The following is a 7,698-nucleotide window of genomic DNA, read 5'->3' as shown; positions in this document are numbered from 1 at the left end:
TGCCAGTTGTCCAGGCAGTGGTGCCTGACAAAGAGAACCCCTTGGTGATCAGAGTTTTCTCACGTAGGCTGCTTTTTTATTTATTTGGCTGTGCAGGGTCTTCAAGGCCACACAGGCTCTTCTCCAGTTGCAGTGAGCAGGGGATCCTCTCTTAGCGTCTCAGGGCAGTGGCTTCTGTAGCTGCTGAGCACAGGCTCTAGAGCACTGGGCCTCAAGAGCTGCAGCTCCCGGGCTGCAGAGCAGATTCAGCAGTTGTGCTGCACGGGCTTACTTGATCCATGGGGTCCTCCTGGACCAGGGATCAAACCTGTGTCTCCTCCACTGGCAGGCCGATTCTTTACCACTGTGTCTCCGGGGGAGCCCTAGGTTTTTTTAACGTATTTTTAAATAAAATATTTATTTATTTGACTCTGCTTGGTCTTAGCTGTGGCATGCAGGATCTTTAATCAGGGCATTTGGGACCTGGTTCCCTGGCCAGGGATCAAACGTGGGCCCCGTGCATTGGGAGGGCAGGATCTTAGCCACTGGACCACCAGGGAATTCCTTCTCAGGTTGGTTTTAAGCCAGGCCACGCCTTACAAGATCTTAGCTCAAGTACGTCTGACCCTCCCCGGCAGCCTTAAGTTATGAAGAAGGCGGCACGACGGATACTAGAAACGGGTCCCTCGCTAGCGTCGTTCCAGGCCTCTGTCTAAATCACCCTGCTGCACCATGCCCTTCGTTTTCCCCTTCACGTTTGACTCTCAGTCTGCCTACCTTTACACCTGGTGATTCGTTTTCTCCACTTGTGAGCTCAGTCGCTTCAGTCGTGTCTGACTCTGTGCGACTCTGTGAACTGTAGCTCGCCAGGCTTCTCTGTCTGTGGGGTTTCCTGAGCAAGAACACTGGAGCGGGTTGCTGTGCCTTCCTCCAGGGGTTATTCCCAACCCAGGGATCGAGCCCGTGTCTCTTAGGTCTCCCGCGCTGGGAGGCGAGTTCTTTACCACTGGCGCCGCTTACAGTCGCTTTACCTACCAGACCACATATTTACCACCGCTTCTCTGCCTTGGCCTTTGCTTTCCTTTTTGGCCAAAATGTGGAGTCTCTCTGACCACAGTGGTATTGTCTGCCTTACATAAATAGGTCACTATGTCTAGCCTGGGCCTAACAGTTAATGACCTCAACCAAGGTCCTCTCATGCTCTGCATGCCATTGGTTCACTTGAACAAAAAATAAAGCTGATACGTGTGTTTATTTACTTAGAAAGGTTCAAGCTTATGCAGTGGAGAGAATACTATTTTCTTTCCAAAATTTTAAAAAAATCCTACATGAATTTAAATAATGCTTCACAGGGCTCTCAAATCCTTTATTTAAAAACGTTATTTTGGAAAAACAGAATTTTCTTATTTTGACCAAATTAAATTTATCAATTTATTTTCTTTTTTTAGCTTGCACTTTCTGTATCCTAAAAAAACCTTGGTCTGTGCAATGTGGAGAAGATTTTCTCTCACATTTTCTTCTAGGAGCTTGATGGTTTTAGTTTTTATGTTGATGTCTGTGATCCATTTTGTGTTAATATTTATGTGCAGTAAGGGTCAAGACTTATTTCCAGCACCATTTGTTTAAAATGCTGCTATTTCCCCATAAACTACACTGGCATTGTTGTCAAAAATCTTTTAACTGTTAGCAATTCCCTGGCAGTCTACTGATTAGGACTCCATGCTTTCACTGCTGAGGACCTGGGTTCAATTCCTAGTCAGGGAACTAAGATCCTGCAAGCCTGCAAGCCTCCCAGCATGGCCAAAAACAAGGAAGAAAAAAACTGACTGTCTATACACAGGTCTATTTTGGGACTAGTCTGTTCCATTGATCTATGTGTCTATGCTTATGCTAATGCCACACTGTTCTGATTTCTGCAGCTTTATGGTAAGTCATGAAATCAGATAATATAGGTCCTTTAATGTATTTCTTCCTTTTTCAAGATTCTAAGATCTTTGCATTTCCATATGCATTTTAAAATCAACTTGTTCATTTCTTAAGAAAAAAAAAACTTGCTGGAATTTTGAACAGGATTGCAATGAATCTATGGATTATTTGGGGCAGAATGAACATCGTAACAATATTTTCTTCCAATGCATGAATAGGGTATCAGTTCAGTTCACTTCAGTCGCTCAGTTGTGTCCGACTCTTTGCGACCCCATGAATCGAAGCGCACCAGGCCTCCCTGTCCATCACCAACTCCCGAAGTTCACTCAAACTCACGTCCAAGGGACTCTCAAGAGTCTTCTCCAACACCACAGTTCAAAACCATCAATTCTTAGGCGCTCAATATCTATTTATTTAGATCTTTAATTTCCCTCTGGACTTCCCTGGTAGCTCAGCTGGTAAGGAATCCTCCTGCAATGCTAGAGACCTGGGTTTGATCCCTGGGTTGGGAAGATCCCCTGGAGAAGGGAGTAGCTGACCACTCCAGTGTTCTGGCCTGGAGAATCCCATGAACTGTATACTCCATGGGGTCGCAAAGAGTTGGACGCAACTGAGCGACTTTCACTTTCACTTAATTTCCCACAGCAATGTTTCCTAGTTTTCAGAGTACCCAGGATTCGCAGATCTTTCATTAAATATATCCCTAAGTGTTTCGTGTTTTGTGTTATGGTAAGTGAAAGTGGAGAGTGAAAAAGTTGGCTTAAAGCTCAATATTCAGAAAACTAAGACCATGGCATCTGGTCCCATCACTTCATGGAAAATAGATGGGGAAACAGGGGGAACAGTGTCAGACTATTTTTCTAGGCTCCAAAATCACTGCTGGTGATTGTAGCCATGAAATTAAAAGACGTTTACTCCTTGGAAGGAAAGTTATGACCAACCTAGATAGCATATTCAAAAGCAGAGACATTACCTTGCCAACAAAGGTCCGTCTAGTCAAGGCTATGGTTTTTCCTGTGGTCATGTATGGATGTGAGAGTTGGACTGTGAAGAAAGCTGAGCACCGAAGAATTGATGCTTTTGAACTGTGGTGTTGGAGAAGACTCTTGGGAGTCCCTTGGACTGCAAGGAGATCCAACCAGTCCATTCTGAAGGAGATCAGTCCTGGGTATTCTTTGGAAGGAATGATGCTAAAGCTGAAGCTCCAATACTTTGGCCACCTCATGCGAAGAGTTGACTCATTGGAAAAGAGTCTGATTCTGGGAGGGATTGTGGGCAGGAGGAGAAGGGGACGACAGAGGATGAGATGGCTGGATGGCATCACTGACTCGATGGACGTGAGTTTGAGTGAACTTTGGGAGTTGGTGATGGACAGCGAGGCCTGGCGTGCTGCGATTCACGGGACACAACTGAGCAACTGAACTGAACTGAACTGAACTGAAACGGTATTTTAAAATATTTTAAAATATTTTACTCCCAATCGGTTGTGGCTCTGGTCTTTTGATCTAGCTGGTGGGCTGCAGTCCATGGGGTCACTAAGAGTCGGACACAACTGAGTGACTTCACTTTCACTTTTCACTTTCATGCATTGGAGAGGGAAATGGCAACCCACTCCAGTGTTCTTGCCTGGAAAATCCCAGGGACGGGGGAGCCTGGTGGCTGCCGTCTATGGGGTCACACAGAGTCGGACACAAATGAAGTGACTTAGCAGCAGCAGCAGGGATCTGTAATCCCCAGGCCATGGACTGGTACCGGTCCATGGTCCCTTAAGAACCAGGCTGAATGGCAGGAGGTGAGCAGTAGATGAGTGAGCGAAACTTCACCTGTATTTACAGCCGCTCCCCATTGCCTCTAGATGGGACCATCTAGTTGCAGGAAAACAATCTCAGGGCTCCTACTGATTCTGCATGATGGTGAGCTGTATACTATTTCATTATATATCACAATATAGTAATAATACGAATAAAGTGCACGATAAACGCAGTGTGCTTGAATCATCCTGAAACCATCCGCCCACTCGGGTCCATGGAAAAACTGTCTTCCACAAAACTGGTCCCTGGGGCCAAAAAGGTTGGGGACAGCTGCTCTAGCCTTTCACTCGACTGGTTTTCACATGAAAAAGTCTTGCCCTTTTTTTCAGCTCCTACATCAGCTCTGCAGCTGGTTTAGTTTCATTCAGAACATTTTGTGCCTGATTGGAATGAGGGATGAGTGCCTTGGAAGAGTTGTGGGGGACCCAGGTTTCCTGGCTTCGCACTTGACGGGCACCATATTCCAGATCTGTTCTGTGATGTGAGCCATGGTCCCTGCCTCAGGCAGCCCGGAGAGTAGTAGGGGCAGATTACAAATGAAAAGGTGTCCTAAGAACAGAGTTTCCATGGGAACACAGAGAAGGAGGCCCCCAAACGCAGCTTTCGAGGTGATTGGCAAAACAAGAAGGAGGAGGTGACCATTCTTCTGGGTTTGAAGAGTTAGCCTTAGGTGCACTGTTGAGGACATCCCAAGCCTGGTGGGTGGCTGGCTGGCCAGTTTAATAAACAAAACATGAATTCTCCCAACTATGCATGTATCAATAAAAACTCCAACAGCTGGCCCACATGTGAGAAGCCTTGCTCTAACTCTGAGCAAGACCCCACAGATGGTCAGGATACAAATAGTTCTGCTCTAGCAGAAGGCAGCTATGAGTTCTCCCAGGTACCTATTAGAAAAGCAAAAACAAAAGCCCGAGAAGGTGATGTCTAATCCTCTGACAGAGCATCCCCACGGCGCTGAAGACTTGGGGGTGTGTTTAAGAGAACCAGAGTGCTAGTGGTCTGTCTACCTCCCGCCCCCCGCCCGCCCCCACCGCTGCTTCTTGCTATGTACTTTCAAGCTGCTGAGGGCTGGAAGAAGTTGATCTAAGCGGTTTAGCCAAGACTGCCACCCCTACAAACCACGTAATGTTCTGTCTTCAAAGGAAATCAGCATTTGGGGGACCTCTAATCAGTCCTGCTTAGGATTCCAATGATAAGAAATTTATGAGACCTAAAAGGGGCCTGTTTTGATCATTTGCATGAGCTTACCCCAGAATGCATGCTTGTCGTGACTGTCTGGTCTTTTGCGTTTCTACTCTTCAGCATCCTTTCTTCTTCTTTTGGTAATAGTACCCTGGTCCCCCCTCATTACATTGAAACAGTCCCCCCAACTCCATTATGGGGTCTCTATCCTGCCAGCCCCAGGGGTGGGCTCATGACTGAAGCCTGCTGGCAACTCAGGCCATGGGTGTGGTGAGATTGCCTAAGGAGAAGCTGCAAGGTCAGAGGAGGCGAGAACCCCATCACTTAGAGGGTAGAGAGTCTGCAAAGAACAATGAAGGAACAGTCAGAGAGGTGCGACTGAGACCAGGAGAGTTACCTGATATCAGGGAAGCCTGTGGACCAGAGTGCTTCAAGAAGGAAGAAGTGGGAATTCCCCGGTGGCCCAGTAGTTGGGACTTTGTGCCTTCACCACTGGGTCATGGGTTCAGTTCCTGGTCAGGGAACTGAGATTCTGCAAGCTGTGTGGTGTGGCGAAAAAAAAAGAGGAAGCAGTGACTGACCAGTTCAGGTCAGTTCAGTTCAGTTGCTCAGTCGTGTCAGACTCTCTGTGACCCCATGGACTGCAGCACGCCAGGCTTCCCTGTCCATCACCAACTCCCGGAGTTCACTCAAACTCATGTCCATTGAGTCGGTGATGCCATCCATCTCATCCTCTGTCGTCCCCTTCTCCTCCTGCCTTCAGTTTTCCCCAGCATCAGGGTCTTTTCCAGTGAGTCAGATCTTCCTATCAGGTGGCCGAAGTATTGGAGTTTCAGCTTCAGCATCAGTCCTTCCAATGAATATTCAGGACTGATTTCCTTTAGGATGGACTGGTTGGATCTCCTTGCAGTCCAAGGGACTCTCAAGAGTCTTCTCCAACACCACAGTTCAAAAGCATCAATTCTTCGGCGCTCAGCTTTCTTTATAGTCCAACTCTCACATCCATACATGACTACTAGAAAAACCATAGCTTTGACTAGACGGACCTTTGTTGGCAAAGTGATGTCTCTGCTTTTTAATATGCTTTCTAGGTTTCTAGGTTTTAATATGCTTTCATAGCTTTCCTTCCTTAAAAAGGAGCAAGCGTCTTTTAATTTTTTAAATGACCAATAGTGTCGATTATTACTGGGCAGTCCAAGGAGCTGAGGACTGAAACACATCCACGTGTGCTTCGACAAGGAGGGGTGACCTGAGGGTCATTTCTGTGCAGGAGTGACGGACTGGAAGGGAAGGGAGGAGACAGGACATACTGTCTTTCTCTGTAGCTGAGAAAGGCAGGAGACAGGGTGGTGGGCTAGAGGCATCCATGCAGGCTTTTCCTCTTTTTTTAACATATGAGACATTTGGGCATGTTTAGAACCACAGTCATCCTCTAGTTGAGAGGGAATCATTCAACAATCTAGGGAGGGCGATCCTGGTGGTGCAGTGGTAAAAATAATCCACCTGCCAATGCAGGAGACACAGGTTGGATCCTTGATCCAGGAAGATCCCACAGGCCAAGGGGCAACTAAGCCAGTGAAGAACCACAACTGCTGAGCTCTAGAGCCCGGGGCCACAACCACTGAAACCCATGCACCCCAGAGCCTGCGCGGCAACAGGAGAAGCCGCCGCGATGAGAAACCTGTGACCGCAGTGAAGAGTAGCCCCCAAACGCCGCAGTTAGAGAAAAGCCTGTGCAGCAACAAAGACCCCGCACAGCCGTAAATAATAAATAATTTTTAAAATTTTTAGAATTTTAATTTGAAAATTAAAAATAAAAACCCATCTGGGGGGAGATGGAATAACTGAGGTTCTTAAAAAAAAGAGACTCCCCCAAGCAGGAATCTTTTTTTCTACATTTCTCAAATTTACCTGATGAGCCATCCCCTGGCTTCACTCAGTGTAGTGTTCTGCGGGGAGCATTGTGCTCCAAATTAGGTCAAGGGCCTAGCCCTAAACCCAGGCTATGTTTTGGCTTCAGCCAATCAGGCTCCTGTCCTCGGGAGCTGGGGATGGGCTCCACTCCACCCAAACTAAATGTCTGAAGAAGACTTGAGTGCTAGAAAAGACCACTAAGTCAGCTGAGTGATGGGGAGATGGAAATGCCAGGTGGTACTGCTTCCCTCCTGGGACTCTTGGTAACAAAGATCCTTGAACTGAATCCCACTGAACCTTCAATATATGGAGTTAGGATGTTCAAGGCATATGGTGTAAACTCCTTGTCTGCAGAATTCAGAGAAGTGAGGGCTTAAAAGCTGGCTAATTCTAGGGTTCTCTTATATCTCCAAAAGACACAGTAAAACATCTATAACCACTTTTAGTAATGAGAAGATCCCCAACTCAGGAAGCAGGCTCTAGCCTGTTAAAATCAGAGGTGATTTTATTTTATTTTTATTTATTTTTTTTTTTTTTCCAGAGGTGATTTTAAACAAGTCTCAGCTCTTGCAACAACTGTGCATTTATTAACCCGACAGTTCCAGCTGTGGAGACTTAATTGAAGGAAGAAAGAAACCACGTTGGCACACTTCTGGGTAACGCCCTTTTTGTGCATCTTATATTGTTTGCTGTTTGCTCAGCTGATCAGTCATGTCCAACTCTTTGCGGCCCCACGGACTGTAGCTGGCCAGGTTCCTCTGCCCATGGAATTTTCCAGGCAAGAATACTGGCATGGGTTGCCATTTCCTCCTCCAGGGGATCTTCCCAAACAGGGATCGAACCCATTTCTCCTGCAAGTTTCCTATATTGCAGGTGGATTCTT

Source organism: Bos mutus, chromosome 2, assembly GCF_027580195.1.
Source record: "Bos mutus isolate GX-2022 chromosome 2, NWIPB_WYAK_1.1, whole genome shotgun sequence".
In the NCBI taxonomy this organism is placed as follows: domain Eukaryota; kingdom Metazoa; phylum Chordata; class Mammalia; order Artiodactyla; family Bovidae; genus Bos; species Bos mutus.
Note: the sequence above shows the minus strand (reverse complement) of the source record.